Here is a 21226-nt window from a genome sequence, read left to right on the forward strand (position 1 = left end):
TAATGAGCCTCGTTGTAGGTAATAGTGATGGACGGGCAATCTTGCCTGCTGACAAGGAGGCAACTCAACATGGGCACATGGCATTCATCCATGACTTTGTGTAAAAGGATAGCTGTGACAATGTACACAGGTTATAAACTACCCTCCTCTGTTAATATCAGCATGCAGCTATACTTAAGCCTTTCCAGTTCACGTTTAAGTAGCGTAGAATTGATCCTGATTGTCCATGAAAGTAGAACAGTCTGATTTGTGACCTAATGTTTACTCTTCTATAAGAAGAAACTTGATCTGTTTAAACATCTAGATATTCCCTCTTCCCAGGTAATGCCATTCATCACAGCTGTCAGTGCTTCTTTAAAAGAGAAATGACCCTCAGGCATAGTATAAAACTCTGTGGAAGAACTATGTACATTTTTGCCAAAAAAAGAAATAGCTCCTTTTTTTCACGGGGCTTGTATACGCATTGTGGAAGGCCTACACACACTGAATTATAAGTCAGTATTTCCATTTCCACCCCCACCCCCATATAAAGGAACTCGTATTAAGAGACCTACACACTGTCCTGATTTTATTTATCTCAGACATAAGGGTAGTGGATTTGGACAAGCTCAGCCATTTGATGAGATATACTTAAGCAGCTGGTTCCGAGGGAAGATCAGAGTAATTCAGAAATGCAACAGAAGATAACAGAAAAGCCCTAACTCCATTTCTCCTCTCCTCAGAACTTTATGAAGCAAATATAAAAAATCATACACTCAATCAAATACTACCTATGTCTTTTGTTTCACCAGAATATATTCCTCTTGAAGAAAGGAGGTATGGCTAAAATTCTTAACATATGCATTTTTAAAATGTATTTGTTCATATATAGAGACGCAAAATATACACACCTTTAAACGTGGATATTGTTATTCCACAGATAAACAACAGTTGGTCTTAGTTTTCCTATTCTGAATCAAACATCCTTTCCCTCCTTCCCTGGTGAAATCTGATCATTTGTACTGTACCCAGGCTTCAAGACTTGATAAACGATCCCGGTGCTATGAAAGTTTCATCCAAAACCTGTCTCTTCCTAGATTCGCTCCAGATATTCTTTCTACTTTAAAGACTCATGTGATCATCACTTTGATCCTTTCTCCCTCAGCTCTATTAGGGGCACCATCTCTTCAGGGCTTGCAGCTTATAAAAAGACCACCATATTTTGATATGCCTTTGATGTTGCCTTCCAAAGTATCTTTGATTTTTAAGTTCTGTTCAACTCTTTCACCATTAACCTTGATTTCACTCAGGAATTAATAGATCTATAGTTTTCTTGGAAGGCTAATTTAGAAATTCTGCTTTCTTTGGTACTATTTTTCCCCTCTTAGCTGCATAGGTAGGTGAAACAGTACAAAAACCTGACGAGTGTCTGCAAAAAAAATGTAACTATAGATAAGTAATACCTTTCTTGAGTTTTGAGTTGTGCTTATTGCACAACACTCTTGCTGAATCATTAAGCTGCCAGCAAATGAAGTGGTTCTGCAGGATGATAATGAGCCACACGCACCTTCCACAAGGCCACTGGTGACTGAGAACTGTTACTAATGGATGACTCCTCAGCAGGACTGTGGTCTCAGTCCAGTGCTTGAAGACTAAGTCTCCCCCACATGACACTTACATTCCCCCTTCTTTTGACACTCAGCAAACAGGCTGATGCTGAAAAGGCCAAAGGAACTATATTGTTTGAAGTAAACTAAACATAGAGCAGTAAAACACTTAGTCAAGAGGAGAAACTGGCATTGTCTTTCAAGTCTCTTTAGTAGGTATTTTCAGTTTGAAGCTTATGATATTTGAGATTTATTCGCCCCTCCTCAAGCACACTAAGTGTGACTGAAGATTCATCTTTGCTGGTATAAAGAGACAGATGAAGGCTAAAACCAGGTCAGCCACATATGCACACACACACCCCACAGGATTTATTTATACTCCCTAACTACGTTCAGGTGACATTCAAACACATTTCAGGTTCTCGAAAAAAGAAATAAAGCTCCATCTATGGAAGCTGTATCCCACCGTGCCTTTCCTTTATTTAAAACTATCCTGCTTTTCCCCCCGATGCAGTTTATTTCCTATTCTTTAGAGGAACAACTTAGAAGGTCTTATCCCCTCTCCCCACTTAAATGAAACTGCTACTAATGGAGACGAACACGCTTGCAGCAACTGGTATGTGCGTACCCATCCTTTTCAGTATCTGCATAGGGCCATCACTGCAGCCTGTCGCCTTTGCTAAGGCACCGCCAGCACAGTTTAAGGGTTCCTTCCCAAGAGCACTCGTAATGCTACCACAATTATCATTCTGGGCTAACAGTCTAACACCTAACCCTTGGGACACCCGGAGCTTCTGATAAGACACCGCGATGAGAGAATCCAAATGCAGCTCATCAGATACGTGCCCTTTCCAATGATCCTTCCTATCACTCATCGCACTCGCTATCTCAAACATCTTTGGCAGAGAAGCGCCGCCTGGGCGCTACATGACCTGTTCACAGCACTTCTCGCCCTCCACTGCTTAAGTGCACAGTCTAACACCGTAGCTCGAGAGTCCCAACCGGGGCTCTCGGCTTAGCCCCATGGCCAGGCACCGTTCCTACTGTATCACGCCTTTCCCAGAATCTTAGCCCCGCTGGAAAGCATTCAGCATTGAGAGGACCCGTCTTTATGCTGATAACACTAAAATATAAAATAATGCCAACAGCTGGTGCTACAAATGGCTTTTAAAAACGATGTTCATTCACTAAAATTCCTCTTGCTACTTTTGACATGAAACACGCAGTCTCTAATTATTCTGATCAAGACGGTGAAATACAAAAACAAACTTTAATTGTGTTTAACAGATATTTAATCAGGACTCACTGAACTACAGATTAAAGCTGAAATTCATAAACCATAATTACCCAATTGTCGCAAGCTTTTTGGTCCACATTCTGCTTCCGTCTGGGCGTCTGGCACTTTGCCCCGAATTTCTTTTAGTGTCTTCTCAGTTTCATTGCTGTTCATGTTTTCCAGCAGAGATTTAGCACAGATTATAAAATATCTGTTCTTGGCAACTTTATTAGTTATTTTTTCTTACAAAGATTATATCCCACCTATCCCCATCCTGGGGCTGAATGAACAGGCGTACGCTGTGGGTTATTTCTTGCCATGAGCTACCCTTTCCTCCTGCCAGGGTCCATGGTATTCACCTATCCTACTTAGCTTCTGATTCCCTGACTACTGCCATGCTACCAGAGCTTCATCCGGATATTGCTTTGAGTATGCCATCCGACATACTTACCACGAATTATTCTTTCTCCAGAGACAGAAGCGGGTGCAATATGGTCTCCTGTTTCAGTAGGGGCTTTTTTATGTGCTTGATGCCCTGTATTTATATTTAGGAAGACATGAAGAAAGAAATACACTTCCCATGGGAAGCAGAGAGTGGTGAGGTATACGCTAACCACCGGTTCCTCAGGGAATTAACTGCACGGGCTCAGACTGCCTCCTGAGAAAATTACAGATTGTCCTTTAGCACCGAGAGCCTGGTCGTGCCAGAGAAGCATAGCTGTTGACAGCAGTTTCCCGGGGACCTCTATACATTGTGTGCAGGTTATGTGGGTGCTCTGAAGGTAAGATTTGATTTAACATACGTGGGAAACTGGTATTGACATCTAGTGTTTTTACAGTGATCCGTGCTACCAAGTACACACAATCCAGTGTTTTCTGCCAGGCAGAGTTTTCTAAGTCCTGAAGTTTTCACGCGCAGCTACACTATATTGTACTCCAGCAGAAAACGCACGAACCTCAATGGTGAAAACACTGTCCATTAGGATGAGACAGATAATACAGGAGAGGTTAGAAAATTATACTCCAAGAGGCTTTGTGAGACCCTATCTTTTGCTCCACAAAGATGTCTAAACTACAGATCAAGTGCCTTTGACACAGCTTTCCTTTTTATTTTCACTGTGTACTTCCAGGATTTGGGGAAGAGTAGGTGGAAGAAATGCTATTCAAAAATTTCAGAGAACTGACAGTCAGAAGATAAAACTGGGAACACAGAAGCTGTTTTGCTGCCGTTGTACAGCATTAGAAGCAGATACTGCACAAGGACAATGCTGAACTCGCTGGGAACGGATGGGAGTTTAGGTACATCTTGCTTATTCACATAAGTGATCTTTCAACAAAAACGCTCACATTGCCTTGAAAATTCAAGAATCTTCAAACTCCTCCTGTTAGAAGATGATTTTTTTGAAAAAACATCCTTCACAGTCTCCGCTGCAGAACCTCCCTCTCCAAGAATCGTTCTCAGGACTTTGCAAGGGAAGTTTATGACGTGGCCTTTCAGGCACAGGAGAAGCAGCTTACCAAACCGCAGGTCAAGCTGGCGAACAGCAAAGACACTTCACCCTTTCAGAACGGTGAAGTAGGTTCCCATGCTGGCACCAGGCCCGCGCAGCCAGCCTGCTCAGCTGTGGGGAAACACAGAACTCCTGTCAGCTTTAACCCATCTTAAACCCAGGGCATGAGACAGGGTGGGGGGAGATATAGAAAAAGATGATGCTGTGGAGGCATGGGATCTGAGATCCCTGTTGAAAATACAAAAAAGAATGAGCCTGATTAAAAAATGGGATGGCCTTCCATGCGCACCTGCTATAGCTTTTTCTCCTAAGAGCTGGAGTGTTCTTGAAGAACTCTGAGTCTGTGTGAAGATATATGGAACCACATACTGAAATTCTGCCAGAGGTTATTTGTCCTTCATGGTCATTCATCAAGTTCAAACAATTTCCTTTATTATCCTGACAAGAAGTATGAGAGTATAAGCTAAACCTTTACCTATTTCCTTGGCCCTGTTCTCGGCTAACATGCAAAAAATACGTGCATTTCTTCTGCATCTTTCAGACATTTTTCATCATCAAAAATTGTATTTCACACATTTATTTCTATCATGGTCATTTTGCCCTGTCTCCACTTCCGCTTCTTTTGAAGAGCCAGGCCGTTCTACTCCCACTGAATCAGTCACATACCTTCCTCATCAGCTCCTTTAGAGCAAGTCTTAAAACAAGCAGCAGTGTACCACCTTAGCAGTCACTGCTGCATGCACATCAAACTGCTTTTTTGTTTGTTTGCTTTTGAAACCTTCTCTGAAGCTTTCACGACTTGACTGACTTGAAGGTCTCTGCAAGAACCCGTATCTCGCATTTCGCAGCAGCCAGACACCAGGCTGGGAAGACACAGAGACAAGGAGAAATATGCTATTTCTTCTGTTTCCCTGTTTTATTTTCCGACATAAGAGAGGTTTGATTCTTTTTGTCAGCCACACAGTCTGAAGTCCAGTCACAGTCAGATCTTTGCATCCTATGCAGAAGTCTGACGAGAACACATGCTATAGGATGGCGGATGGCTTGCCATACAAAGCAAGGATGATTTTTCACAAATAAATTGTTTTCCAGTTTGAAACAATTGTTTGTCCAAGGGTTTCAAGCTCCGTATTTAAACAGTGATAAAGAAATTGCTATCCAGTGTTAGTGTCATTCTTCATTCAGACTGTTCCTCTGAAAACAGCCTACAGCCTTTGAGATGCAAAATGTATCGTTTTAATGTAGTCAAGGTCCCTGCTTGCTACGTTGCTAAATCTATTTAGCAGATTCTTCGTGGTATAATCTGTCCCCAGACCTGAGGAAGCTCAGTGATTTTAAGTGTTTTAAACTAATGATAATGGTTAGTGCTGAGAACAGATGTACCTGGCTGTGATGTGATCTATTCTATTAGGCTGTTAAGAGCTGTGTATTCATATTGACTTAACCATTCTACGTCTATTTTCAAGGTGTGATGGCTGCATGGGGTGTAGTCTGTTTTTTTCCCCAGACATACGATGTATCATCATATCTGTGTTTTTTGATGCATGGTGACTGCACAGAGAGAGAGATGGAGAACATCTGCATGTTTGTTTTCACGCCTTCCCAAGATTTTGTATGTCTATTTTTGCTGTCCACTGGCAAGATTATGGGAAGCGATGTTGTATACCTGCATTCATACTAGACCATAACCCAGGGAACAGTTGCACAGATTGGATCTGCATGCAGAGAGTCTGAGGACTGTGCTAGATACTGCAGAAGTTTACTTTCCCTGGTGGGAAGGCATTGTGCATAAGTGAATTCCCTGTAACTGGTGGCTGCACTGATAACATGCTAAGTGGAAGCTGTTTTACTGTTCTTCTCTACCCATAACAGAACATAGTGTAAAACTCTTCAGTCGTATCAATAAATAGTGCTTCACTTCCCTTCAGCACAATGAAGTGAAATTTCCACTGAAAACTATTTTCCTGATCATATTGCAGACTTGGTCTTGCCATTCACAAACATCTGCTATTGCCACCCTCTGGGGACAATATGCTATTTGGGCTGGGCTGTAGATGAAGTCTTGTATCTTAAGGCCTCACCTTGGTCCTCCAACATATAAGCAAATCCTTCCTACTTACATGGTCAATACCACTGATGTCCTGACAGTAGGAGTTACAGAATTAAGCTCTTACAGAACAAATGCAACCTTAACTGGTCCACGTTAACAGTGCAACAGGAGACGTGCCTACTGAAAATGAATGCAGCCTCCTTAAACAAATCTCATGCAAGCAATCTCTTCCCTGTGAGAATTCAAAAAGCAGACGCAAATGAAAAACCATGTAGGGCTCTAGCAGAGACACCACCTCCACCTTGACTAAATGAATGGAACTTACAAAGGGAAGATCCAACAAGGTTAAAATCCAAGACCGTTTAAACAACTATAACCTTGGACAAGCTCAGAGACCTGCAAACACAAGTCAACAGAGACATGTAAATTACTCTCCTGATCTGAAAAGATTAACTGAAGGTGTCGCAGTGCAGCTCTGGGCCAGCACACCACCAGTTCAAGTTCTGAACCACACTTCGAGCATGGAACCCAGTTCAGTGATGTGCCACAATGCTAGAAACAAGAGGTTAAGAGGTTAAATTCAGGACCCTCTTTTTCTCTGATGGTTTGGCCAACCTGACTAAAACAGAGCCCAACTAAATGACAGGCTTAATTCTACAGCTTCAGTTCTCTTAATCAAAGAATGACACCAGTATCACAAACCTAATTTTCATTTCAATACAAGGAAAATACAAGGCAGATGAAACTGATATACATTCTCTCCATTCCCTAAACCACTGTCTGGGAACTTTGTCTCTTTGGAAGTAGAAATGCATTCTTATGAAAACACTACAGGTTAAATACCTAGGACATTGCTTCATAAAGCAGATAATTTTGCTCTGAAAAGAAAAAATATATACAGATAAATTCTAATCTATTTCTGACCTTTGAGATTCTGCCTATACATGAATTTCTCATTTTTTTCTCCTGTTACCCTATCTCCTTCCTAAGTCCATCTACTGCAGAAGTCAATTTTCCCTCCATAGCCCCTCAGAACATGTGCTATAAACACCCTTACCTTTTCGCAAAGCCTTCTTTCCCCATCAGGATTTTATACAGATGCATAGGGAAAAAGGCCTCATATCTGACATTTCATAAGAATCTCAAAGAGAATACACACCAAGTGCATTAAGATTTTCTCCTTGGTACTCAGAAGGGAGTGAAGACTGTTTGCCCACTGCTAGGAGACTGGTCTGTATCTGAAGCTGGGATCCCTGTTTCTGCAGCTGGTACAGCCATTCCTCTCCTACATTTTGCATTCCAGCTACTGAGGTTCAATTTTTAGTTTGGGAAGAAACCATCTTTGTTGGAAATCTTATTGGTGGAATCAGGTATTCCTTAATAGAAAAACAATTTAAGTGGCAGTAATCTGGGATCTTACAGACTGGGACATGATATTGTACCAGCTACGTTTGGCTAACATTTTTAAGGCACGTTTCTCAGCTATGATGTTGAGAAACGTCTATGGCTTTGGTTTTAAATGCAGATTGCTGTTGACAGAATTTAAACTAAGGTTCATGATGCAAAATACAATATGCGAAGCTCTAAAAATGCTCTCTTACCTTACTTGACTCTAGAGATCCTACCCATCTCCCATTTTTTATCGTTACATATATATGTTATCTGTATGTACTAGACTGTGGGTCTTTGTAAGAGGCAGCCTGGACTCAGCTAATGGTGCTTTTTAAACTTCAAGCAATAATAGTGACAAGAGTATAATCTGGAAATCTCAAAATTCATGACCATAACCTCCCAGACTAGGTAAGGAGAATAGCAGATTCCAAAATGAGTCAGGTGTTTATGTAGATATTGAGAATATACAAGAAAACCCACTCAAGTTTCCAAAACAAATCATCCACTTGGGTCATTCTGGCCTTGATCATTGCTGGGCTGCTTGCTTTTCTCGCAGACGTACGTATCATAAGCTGCTGTGAAGGCCAGGGCATAAGTTTGGGGAAGGGGCACAGAGGTGATGGCCAGCAGTAGCAGTACGACTCAGCGTGAGCACACCACTGCTCTCCTTCACACAGCCACTGACACAGGTCTTTGTCCAGCCAACACCAGTCTCCTCCACCTGTGTCTGTGCCCTGTGGCACCTCCTGCTGCGCAGGCACGGTGGGACCACCACTAGGTGAGGGGTGGCATGGGGGCACTTTGGGTAGGACAGCAGCTAAGGGGACATGTGGGGGCAGCGGGAGAGGAGCAGACAAGGAGGTGAGGGGGCTGCCAAATGACAAGAGGCCTCAAGGCAAAATCAAAAGACACACAGACGCAGCCTGCTACATCTCCCAGCACAGAGCCTCTGCAACGGCAGTGGTTTCACCAGAGCAGACAGGCAGAGGTCTGAGACCCTTCCCATCCCAGTGACCGCCGCCTGCAGGGAAGGAGTGACGAGCACGAGGTGCAACAAGGGCAAAAGAAGAGACAGGAGACAGACCGATGTTTTCTACCCTGAAGTCTCTAATGTGAAGAGAGGGCAAATATTTCTTGCAGTTTCTTTAAATGTCATTAGACATGAGTTCTCACCGGCAGGCAAGGAGGCCAGAACTGCTCTCAACACTAACCGGGGGAAGCAGCAAAGCTGGCATCACAGCCAGCTGAATCGGAACAAATAAGCACTGCGTGGCACATAAGGTGTACCACAGCTTTGCAAGACACCTGAATGTTTGCCTTTGTCCTCTTTGGGAAGTACTTGTGCCAACTACCACACCGATGGCAACTCATGGCCCAGAACTAAACTGAAATGGAACAACTCCTGGGGAAGGGTGCAGGCGCCTGGGGAAGATGGTGATACTCCCGCAGTGTAGGATGGGGAGAATGATGCTATTCTGTTAAGCAAACAATAATAATTTCTGCAACCACAAAGGAAACAGGAAGATGGCAAAAACCTGTTTCAATGTGATGCAGAGAGGAAGGGATTCATTAATTTCTAGTAACAGTCTTTATTCTTGTAGCAATCTTTATAAACTCACCAGAGGTATCACTTGTAATTTGCTTGTCAACCCCATACTTCTGAAGAAACATCTTATGAGGGAGGGGAAAAATCCCTAATTATTAAAAACAACCCTAGGCTGTGCCTTCAGATTTTGGTCTGAACCCAGTACCCACAAAGGAAACCTTTCAACAGAAGGCAGTACGGACTTCTCAGGGAAAAGCTACAGGATCAGGCCACACGTTCCCAGTAAAAAATGGCCTTTTCCCCCCCTCCTCCCAATCTCATTATTCCCAAAAGATACAAAGAAAATACAAGATTGTTGGGATTTCTATAAGAAGATTTGGCAGGTTTTTCATATTTGTTTAGACTGTAAGATATAATTTGAATTTGGGGCTTGCCTCTCTCTCTCTCTCACTAAGAAGAAGAATGAGTTATTTGTTCTCTGAATAAGTATTTGTTATTAGTGGATCAGACATGGATAAGGTATATTATTACAACCATGTTTGTTAGGTATGATTTACATTGTTTGCTGCATATCATCTTAGGCTGTCTTTAATTTTGTTATACTTCAGGGGGTTTTTGTTTGGTTTTATGCATTTAGTCACAGTTGGTTGTGTTTTGAACTTTGAAAAAAATTAATACAAAGGAAATTAAAAAAAGAAAAAGAAAATATTTTCAAAATGATGTGGAAATCAAATCTATCCCTCAGTAATTTGATTTGTAGGAAATGGAGAGCACAGCATTACAAAGCATTACAAACAGAATGCCTTGAAGTGCATCATAATTACTTACATGTGCAAATACATTGTCTAGGTTTAGGCATTCAGTTAATAATAGTCATTATAATTCTATGCCCTTACACAGGGTCTTTCATCCAAGCTTCTCCAGGTTTGTGTAAGCAATCATTAGCTAATGGTTGGGCACCCATGAATACTCTGCGGCTTATAAGAACGGAGAAATAAGGGCAAAACTCTCCAAGGTCAAGGACAAATTTTGATTTGGTGTCAAGTTGGGAGAGAACTGCAGATGACCGTTTTCTAACTATAGGCGGATCAGAGATGCAGTTTGTAGCTGATTCTACATTTCTACAACTTACGGCTCTGTAAGAATGAAGGAGTGCAACAAATACACACCTTCTGTTCCACAAAGTTTAAAGGCTGAAAACGGACATAAATCAGATCCATGGCTAATATTTAGTGGAACTCTGTTATATACAAAAATATACCAACATTCTGTATCAAAGCAGAAAGACTGACAAATTTGCCTTGTTTGGAACTCTTTCCCAGTGCGAATGGCTCTCATTTGAGGCTCCATAAATGGTTTTCAGACCATGCAACCTTTGTGGAAATCTGGGCTGAATGTCGAAGGAATCTGGAAAAAGATACCCTATAAAGTTCAGTTGTTACAGAAAGTCCCAAACGCCAATTTCACGCTTGTAGATTATTCTCACATTGATCTCTGAAATACCTGAAACACATAACAAAACTCTAAGCATGCCATATTACCCAAAAGCTTTTCCACAATTCCTGCCAGGGAACTGGATTTTATACTCGTCTACCGTTTACTTTATGCTACTTCCTAACTGCACACCTGAGCTGCTCTTTCTCCTAAGCCAAGAGAGGAACCCATGGTTTCTCTAGCCCAGGGGTACCAAACTTTCCTCCTTGCTAGCCAAAACTCCATCCTTTATTTACTAGAATGTATGTTTTCAGGCTTCAACTAGATGACCAAAACCCAAGACCGCCAAATTATTTTTGCTGTTTCATTTAGCCATGCAATAATGCTAATGCTTTAAACTACTACCTGCTGAAATAGCAATAAGCGCTGCACTGCGGTTACTGACCCACGCATGTATACAACTGCCTGTTCGAAGGATTTCACATTAACACATCCCATTTTCGTTTAGCCTACATTTCTGTGCTCCATGTAGCTGCGACAAGAAAGCGTTTCTCTATACATTTCCATTACCTGTTATGCCTTACACTAATAAAAACACTGGATATTATTTATTTGTCTGGCTGACTGACAAAGCCAGGCATCAAAGCATCATTCTGGTGTCACATACTTCAACACTCTAATCTTTCAGAACTTGTAAAGCAATCTCTTACGGCGCTTTGCGGGCTGTGAGATCACCCTGACAAACTGTGATAATGTTGGCAATCTCCGAATGGGTGTTCATTTGCAATCTTACTACAGAGGAATTGCTACATTTCCAAATTTGAGGGCTTGACATAATCTGCCTCCACAAACCTATCAGAGTCTGTCATAAGGCTGTCTGTGACCCAGGGATTTTATGGGGTTAATATCTACCCCCAGTGCAACTTCATCGTAAGTAGTGGAATTACCTAGCGTATGACTTTTTCTATCTATATGCTTTCTTTCCCTTTATTTAAAATACCCCTTGTTTGTAATTTTTTTGAAGTGCAAGCAGCACCTAGTAATGACATCTGAGTCAGGTAGGGGGGATTGCTCCTCCAAATCACGACCAGTTTCTTAACAGTTCATGCCAAACCCTCTGCTCCCCTCATCACACTTAGCGACTGAAAAACAATGCAAATGTCAGGTCAAGCTACAAAGTTACTGCCATCATCTCTTCCCTTCCGTATGCTCCCAGTACTGGCAGTCTCTGGGCTGCAGTCCACAGGATATCCACAATTATGGCCCAGATTGAGGGAGGGGTAGAAAAGCGATGGTACTCTGCCAAGTATGTCAGAACCTGAACTTGATCCATTTTAAAATCGAAGCTGGGGACCGTGGGACAACGCCGCCTTCTCTATAATCCATCTAAAGGAAGGAAAATAACTTATCATCTCCAAAAAATAAAAAGTCAGAGGTAGTGCAGACCTAACATTAACTATTTTACATTTGCCTCTGAACCTTACCTTTAACTAAAGAAATATGCTGTCTTGACAAAGAAGGAAGATTTTTAAAATGCCGTAAGACTGTTAAGCACCTCAAGAAAAAGTGCGAGAGAGAGTCAGGCTTCATCATATTTATGAGGGCCGCAAAACTGCTAGTGAAGTCGTTTCGTTTCGAAATTACTTAGGAGTCCTGTAGAAAAGCCGGGAACACGGGATGGAAACAGAGAACTAAAAAAAGTGCATCCAGTGTTTCAAAATACGTTCCCTGCACAACACCCTTTCCCTGCTGTCATCCCTTTAGGCAAATTTACCAGCTTGGCAGTTCCTCACAGTGAACAGAAGATCCTCCCCGAATCCTGCTCAGGGTGTGGGTGAGCCGCTGGGACCTGGCCACGGTCGGGTCAAACAGCCCGTGCCAGGGCAAAGGCGCTCCACGTCAGCGCAGCACTGGAGCGCCAGCTTAACTTTAAGCGCTGGCTTGGATATTCTGCTGAGCTAATGCCGGGATGTTTTGCTACGTTTAGTACATTTTTACAAAAGAAGTTCCCTTCCTTGGATTATTCCATCTAATCAAACCAAAAATTGTTAAAGATGCACTGTACTTTGTTTTTTGCCCCATTTAAGCTATTTTCTGCATTTCACTCTCTATGGAAAAGGAAACTCGGTGCCACTACCCGACCTCAGGAATAAGCACCTAGCTGTAATGCTACTGGAAAATTTTTGAATACAAATAAATTCCAAACTTGTATTTTGGCCTGAAATTACAGCAAACTTTTTTGTTAGTAAAATGTCTACTGCTTTTACTAGGAGCAGCAATTATCCCTCATGTCTCTTTCATCCTTCAGAAAAACGGGTGCAGCCCTGGAAACTCAAGGTAAACGTCTTAATCTGTGTATCATCTTCCTGAAGTCAGCAGGTTGCGTGGATATACAAAAAAAGGCTGCAAGAAAAGATAGCACAAAGATCCGTGGGCTTCAAAAGGTTAAACAGCTTCACTACTACAGACACTGTAGATGGGACAGTCCTAAACCCAGCAATGAAAACGGTATGTGCTTTTCCTTCCTAAAACTCCCTTCTTGAGGCCTAGTGTTTTTATTTTACAGTAAGCTGAGAACTGGTGAGTAGACTTGTACACTCGTTATTATGTGACTCTTTTCTACAGAAATCTATTTTTAAAACAGAAAAAGTCAAAGGAAAGGGCCCTACCTCTCAGCTAGTGCCACTTCAGAAGCATTTTTGCTAAGCACAGCTGAATTATCATAATGTTTCTCCTTTTTCATTTATATTTTTTATTATTTTTCAAACTGCCGATAAGTCACTATGCACCCAAAATTTTCTGAAAAATAAAGAAAACAAACTATCACTGGTAGATCACTATTTATAGAGGAAAAGAATACAGAAACATTAAATTTACCATAAACAAGGGGTTTCATACCATGACAGCAACTTTTAATGTAATTCATTTGTCATATAAATTATGTCCCTGGGGATACCCCATAAAATTAATTAGGTCAGAGAGAGAAGGAAAACAAATCGAAAACTTATCAAAACTCCAGCTAACAATAGGTTTTGAAGATAGCAGTATCAACAATCTCACTGTAAAGTTCTACCCTCCTCTTCCTTCCTCTATTCTTCTTTCCAGGAGACCAAGATTATCAGATTGAGAATCATCTTGGCCCACCAAGATCCAGGAAATCATACAGGTTCAAGTACACAGCTTTTCTGAAATTGAAAATTTTGCAAGCTGCTGTGTCTTTCCAAACTACAAACTCCCTGGAAGAATTCTGAAATATAATTTAGTAAAGACTTTCATTGTGTCGATGTGGCTTTTAAGCACAAAGCTACAATTGCAAAATCTGGGCATGATACATTCATCACAAAACACAGAAAAGCAAAGGGGAGGAGGGCAGAAGAAAACAATAGTTTTAGACAAATTTTAATACTGGCCAAACTCATCCTCAAATCAAAACTCTGAAGCTTTGCCTGTTCTTTGCTTCTCTAGAGTTCAGGCAAAAAGGAATTTGGCGGTGCACTTCTCCTGTACCACCCTGGCTTCATTTCATGCAAGAAACAAGACTTAGCTTTTTTCACCTTCTCAACACAGCTCACTGAATTGGAAGTGTTGATACGCATGTACAAAATCCAACACATTTTCTGATCCCATTCGGAACACCGATGAAATTTTGCTCTTCCCGATGCCCGTGCCACCTTCCAGCGTAGACTTGAGAAATAAGGGCAGAATAGGAAGACAACAACATGCAGCGGAGTAACTGAGCTGATGTTGCTTGATCATTAACGACATTAACAGACCGCACCAATGGATAACTCCACAGTACAAATTTCATCTGGATCATGTGAGGGCATGAGATCACATTTCTGCCAGCCCTTATATGTATTAATGTTAGCAGTGGGGAACAAAACATATCAGATAAGGCACGGAGCTTTCTGGTAAAAGTCAACACATCGAAATATATTTTAAAAACCGCATCAGAAGAATGAATTTATAATGGATCAGTGCTTCGCGTTTTGAGGTGACAGAGTTCTCGATCTGGTAGAAAGTTCCCAAAGCTCAATTTACTACATTGTCAAAATATAGCCTGAGGGAACAATCTGACTTACAGCATCTTTATGACTGGTGATGAAAGAACCTCGCTTGGCTTTTAGATCCCAAGTTTGGCTCAAGATAGTGCAGTAGAGAACAGAACATCTTTTATTTTATGCTGTGAGTTCACAGCGTTCCTCTTCAGCACAGAATTAGGTTTTACTGTATAGAATTCTCACACCGAGCTCGTTGATGGGTTAGAATTCACACCTTCAGATTTTGGGGATATACTTCACACCCTTCATTGTTACTGCTACTAAAGATACGTATTACAGTGTCCTCATGTCATTGTAGCATCTGTAACGGAAATCTTTAGAAAATTCGGGGAAAAATTGTGTCTTTTACCAGGCCACAGCATGTCTTACTCAGCCTTGGAAAGACTTCAGAGTGCAGTAACCACATTAATTGGACATTATATGGACAGCCAAGTATAGCTTAGTTACTGTGCAGCTTTTACTGTTCCTTGTCTTCTTGCTTCAAAACACATTTCATGTTTTAACCAGTCATATATACATATGAAAGCATTGCACAACACTGGACAATGCTACAGATCCACAGGAAATAATTGTTTCACAAACATGAAGCAATCTGCACAAATATAAATAGCGTGGCCCAAATCTGTTCTAAATTATGCTTATGCAAATCCATGGAAATCAACTAGTACCACTAAAAGAACAGAACAGATAAGAGCATGTAAAAATATAAAATAGGGCTCTACTGTACAGCTATCCACAGGCCAAAGCCTGCCGGCCTGCCATCATGTACATTTCCCAGCATAGATTTACAGGAAATAAGAAAAATACGAGTATCTGGCATTTCTGGTTTTGTCGTGCACTGGAGGACACATGTCCAAGAATACATGGACTTAAACGTGTCAGCATCCTACATCACTCTTATTTCAAGAATGTTACTAATTTTTGCGGATGGAGTCCAAGATTTTAATGCCATATTAGCACACAGTGGCTGTTTCTCTAATGCACACGTCACAGGGAGCATATATGTAGCAGTCCAAAGACAGCATTTTAACTTGATTTCAAGTGATTTTCCGAATTGTAATACTCTCATAAAAGATGAAGTATTGATGCTACCAGCAGGGTATTTCACAACTTTTGTCTTCACGCTTTCATCCATCCACCTCAATTCTGACCTCCAGGATACCAGGCTATTGCAGATCTGGACTCTCCACACACAGCTGTTTCAACAAATCGCATTTTGCTCTATAATGCACAGCGTGTGATTTCAGGATTGGTATTTTCAATGCTGAAGCAAGTTACATGAGTGATATATGCTACTCTAGGCAAAAAGCAAGACTAAGATCAGCAAATTCTTTGCTCTGCTCTGCTAACTTTACCTAAATTTCAATCCAAATCTTCTCAAATGAATTAGCTCTTTACCAAACTCACAGGTACAGACAGATACCGTGGGTATCAGCCATGCACTCGCTCCAACTGGATACAGTGAGAAATGTATTGCCAAGGGCTTTTCGGCTGTGAATCAACAGGTGGTTTGGCACCGAGATTTCTACCTGTTTGTGGTTTTCATCTTTGGTTTCAAGACAGAAAATGAGATGATACCTTTCAATGCTGTATCTCAAGCAGGCTGTACGGAGAGCAAGGTTTCATTCCAACCAAATCTCTCTCTCTCTTGCGAAGTTGAGGAAAACTGCCAACCACTGCTGCTCTTGCCATCAACACGCGACGTAGATGTTAGGAAAAGGCAAAGTAAGGGGAGAGGAGACAAAGGAAAAGAAAAAGAAAAATTTAAGTTTTATATAAACAACAAACTGTATATAATGACTACATCTGAGGACAACAAAATAAAAAGTACTGGCTTTAGTATAAGGAAACAAACAAACAAAACCTTGGAACAGCTTAATCTAAGAGGTTTTTTTAGTTTATTGGATACAGATAGTTTTTGTTTATATTTAGTTCCAAGAAATACAATACTTTAAAAACATATGATAAACTTAAAGGGATAACACTGAAGAAACAAACCTATCATAGCATCAAAACAAACTACACCCTTACTCAGAGAGCAGCCTAAGCCCCTTCAACAAACACCCTGCAAAGCAGCAAAAGCACTTACAACATATGTTCTTGCCTGCAAATAGCCCAGGGTGCAAGAGATGGGGTTTGGTTTTTGGTTTTTAAAGCCTTCTGCATGGGCCTAACTCTGCCTTTGTTGAAGGTGGCGTTAACACACATCGAATGCAGTGGGAACCAAATGTGGATAACTGCATACTTTGAAAAATCACACCCAATATGTTCAACTGATGCCATCATTCTCTGAGGACAAGTGTAGGCTATGGAATACTACAAAATAATAGAGAGCAGTAGTCTAAAGTAAGCTTTTCAGAACCAAGGATGCATATTTCAATATTTTTCCACAGATAATTGGGAATGTGCATCTTCAAAATAGTAGTCAAGAGTAGGTATAGACTGTCTAGAGATCCTTACTGTGATAGAAGTCTTAATGCCTTTTCATAAAATAAGAGTTCTTCAAAGCAACGCTCAGCAACCATTAAGAGAACAGCCAGCGAAACTACGCTTTTCGGATTAAAGTAAGAAAACGAAAGTCAGTGCCTCTCCACAGACGCAGATGTAATGAGAATGACTTCAATACATCTGCTAGTAATCAAAATGGGTCCACACTCACCAGTGCATAGAAAAGTGGAACCCTAATGATCGGCGAGAAACTTTGTTTTGCCCCAATAACTGTAAAACCATTTCAGGAAGTTGTAGGTACTAATTTACCTACAGAAGGCGCAAACTGCATGATTAGATTGCATTAAATCACCTACACTAACAAAGACTGAGCTGAAGAGAAAATGGAACTATGTTATGGCAAAGATATAATCATTTGGCAGGGGGAAAGGCCCCAAAATGTTCTATTCCTGAATTGGAATAAAAAAAAAGAGCCCAGTGGGTCTTTTTTCCCCATGAGAAGGTGTTGCCACAAAAATTCACCTCTTAGATAATGAAAATGGAAATTTTCTGTCAACTAGCTAGAAAAAGGGGTGGGGAGGGAGGGGGGGAGTAAAGAGCCTTCCAGAACCAGCAGTTGGGAAATACTTGTTTTGACTTTTCTTGGGTAAACAGAAAAATTTTTATTTCAAGAAAAAGAGTTGCCACTGAAAAATCATTCCAATGGAAAATGTCTGGCGACGGCTACAAAGGGTAGGACCACTGACCTCATCCAGGGAAAGGTGAACGCCAAGGTCAGTGGGCTGGGTCTGCCACAGCCCTCTTGCACAATCGTGGGCAAAGCGCTTCCATTCTCCGCAATGCTATTTCTCCTCCAGCCTTTCTGCCTGCACAGACCGTCCACCCTTCAAGGGCAGGAACCGTCTCTCACTGTATGTTGTATGCAGCCTACTGTAACACGCGTGCTTAATGACGTTCAGCACTGCAGTAACAACAGTGTTTTTCCCTCCTACAGCAGCTAGTTCCCAATACTGAGAGGAAGAGAAAAACACAACCTATGGCTGCAACACACTGCTAATCAAACACTATTGTATACCATGGGGATGTGGAGGGGGATGCCTTTTCATCGTAGAACTAATCAGAGTTTATACACACAAAATCAGACAACTCTATAGTCCAGTCTTGTGATCCGTGTTCCAAGCTGCCAGAAATAAGGCAGGAAAGAAGGGGGGGGGGGGGCATCTCCTGTGTTCATAATGAAAGAAGAGAGATGACTGGACCAGGAGCTGATGAGGTTACAAGGCAACAGCAGTGCCATGAGTTGTTTGGGCTTAAAGCCAGATGTCTTGTATTTCCTTTGATTGTTTCTAAATAATTAATGGTATTAATTTAATCATGTGACTCCCCCCCCTTCCCCCCCACCCCCCCGCCCTTTTTAGTATTTGGCTCTGTGTACTAACGCTAAATATAAAGGAGAAAAACGGGACTGTCTATAACATCCTGAATATTGATGCTGTGTGTTTGGACTGCAACAACAGCTGATACTTGTATCCATAAGACTATACATCTACAGCACTCACACAGGGTTTGCACGAAGTAGATCAAGTAGTAGCCTTCATACTCCATCCATAAACCAGCTCAACTATGGCATATGGACTCTGCACGTTTGAAGTAGTGAAATAGAGGGTACAGCTCTCTCTCCGCCCACACTAAGATGAACCTGCCACTACTACTTCACGTAACATTTTCTGGCAAGCTCCCAGTTTTCAGTCATGCTGCTTTGCTTGAAAGAAACACTCAGAGGAGACTCTGCTCGTCTTGCTGTTCGAACAAACAAAATAATCACGCATCTTGAGCTAATGGCCCAAAGCTTAATGAAGATCATAGAAAAGAGGCTACCCATGATGTGAGCATTCCCTTCTGACTTAGCCACATAAGCCACTGCTGTTGGCAAAAGGAAATGGATTATGAGGATAATAAGTAACCCTGAGCTCTGGTCTAGACAAACCCTTGCTTGGTACAGTAGCAGTCAGCGCACAAAGAAAACAGCAACGACCAGAGGTAAAAATTTCACTTCTCCACAATTTTCTACACCAGGGTACCGGTGGCAACAGGAGGAGGACCTGGGGCTGCAGGTCTCACAGGCACCAAGTAACCTCATGGGAATATTCCGAGCATTAGGGTTGAGCACTAGGACTGCTGAAATGTAACAGCACAAATTCTGAACAAATGAAGACTAACAAAGGCAGCTCCTTACTCCCTACATGCATATGTACTCAGTAAAAATGTTTGCCCATGCTCCTACATACTACAGCATACTCTCAGCTCCCCTAGTCAAGTCTCCAGTCCCACCCATCTTATCTACCCTTTTTCCCTACCACATTTCCACTTATCTTGAATCCTGTGGCACCTCAGTTAGTATTAAGTGGGGTAGCTGGGAGGTAATGGAAGGGAGAAAGAAATCTGACGGCTTGGAGAAGACCCTCACTTTGTCCAGCAATGCCCGAGACTTCAGGAGGTAAGGACAAAGCGAAACGAGGCCTTCACAGATGTCTGAAGAAATTTCCAAAAACGCGCACAAAGTTAACCTCATCAAAGAGTACCTGTGGGGAGTCAGAGACAGCGTGGTCAAGTCTCATTTCTTACATTTTATCCATAGCTCCCTATTTGGTTGTCATTCTGCAGCTAGATTATCGGATCAAGACTGGCATTAGTGCTTTCTACAGTTACGATTCTTCAGTCAAGGGAAGTGAACGCTGAAGAGGTCTCCACTAGAAAGCCTGGGGGCTTTTCAGGGACTTAACAATCAAGGGCTAGCATCTTTCCACAGGCATTTTTCTCCACCACTAACTCACCGAGTCAGTTGGGTTCATAAGCAGAAGTCCGTTTCATTACAGAAAGATCATATGGGACGTAACCCGAGCCTTTCTACTGGGACTGGGGCAGAGCCAAAACCAGCATTGGTGCCGCACACTGCAGAGAATGTCACCTGGAGCCAAATCACAGGCTGCGGCGCTGCAGAGCGAGTGGCAGAGTGCTCTGGGTATCAGAGCTCAGGCTATGGGTCTCTTCTGCAAGAAACAAGCAGAACGAATACCACACTGACCATGCTGGGAAGAAAATATCTCACCCTGTCCTATAATTGCTTCTCTAACAAGGTTATAAGGTTGAATAACATCATGGGTTTATTTCTCATAGACATATGTAAATGGAGAAAGCACTAAAAAATATCAGTTAAAACAAGAAGAGGAAGAGTAACATACACACAAAGTTAAAGTGACTCCTCCAGTTCCTACCAGCTATCTACAAAGAGTGGCAACACCTACACAAGCAAGAAGCACCTCAGGAATATCTGATGCCAGAGTAACCCCCTTTGGAAGTCGTTCACAGAAAATGGGCACTGTGGTTTTGAACTGGAATGAGAGGAAACTGCTTCAAGTTAGGAACGATCACACAGAAATGACCAAATTGTTTGTAAGGTAGAAATGCTGGAAATAGACAACAATACAGCTGAAGAGCGTTTGAGTCGCAGCACTTCATGAACAGCCCCTGTACTTATCTGCCTGTTTTTCAGGATTTTGGGGGGGAGGTGGTAGAGTAAGAAGACGGCATTTTTCCTGTGGCGACAAGGATCTCTGAAAGTGTCTACGTGTCAGACTTTGCTGAGAATGTCTCTTTTGTTCCTTCTTCTGCTTTATTTCCCTTTAATGATAGCTTTGCAGTGAATCCCATTTGTGAGTTGCTCAAATAAATGCAAATTTTATCTTGTAAGCAATACCCTCCAAAATACTACTATAACTGAAAATAAAAATGTGAAGAGCTAAAAGGCACTGGGTCTTCCCCAGTGCCCGCATCTCCCCAGTGCGCTGGACTGCTTGCTATTATTATATATGGAGTACCAGGCAGGGTACTTGGTATTATAAATATGTACTGTATTGAAATA

At 41.7% G+C, this 21226-nt stretch overlaps 1 protein-coding gene across 28 annotated transcripts in view; it reads right to left on the bottom strand.

Annotated features, from left to right (window-relative positions):
- Positions 1–21226, bottom strand: part of ZBTB20 (zinc finger and BTB domain containing 20) — a 487506-nt gene that overhangs the window by 148310 nt on the left and 317970 nt on the right. For 22 of the 28 annotated variants that reach the window (XM_054214041.1, XM_054213930.1, XM_054213988.1 and 19 more), the window contains one exon: positions 16435–16535. The gene's annotated coding sequence lies outside the window, so the exon portion shown is untranslated. The other 6 variants (XM_054214071.1, XM_054213913.1, XM_054213884.1 and 3 more) reach the window with 4 other exon arrangements.

The sequence above is a fragment of the Rissa tridactyla genome, chromosome 1, assembly GCF_028500815.1.
Source record: "Rissa tridactyla isolate bRisTri1 chromosome 1, bRisTri1.patW.cur.20221130, whole genome shotgun sequence".
Lineage (NCBI taxonomy): Eukaryota > Metazoa > Chordata > Aves > Charadriiformes > Laridae > Rissa > Rissa tridactyla.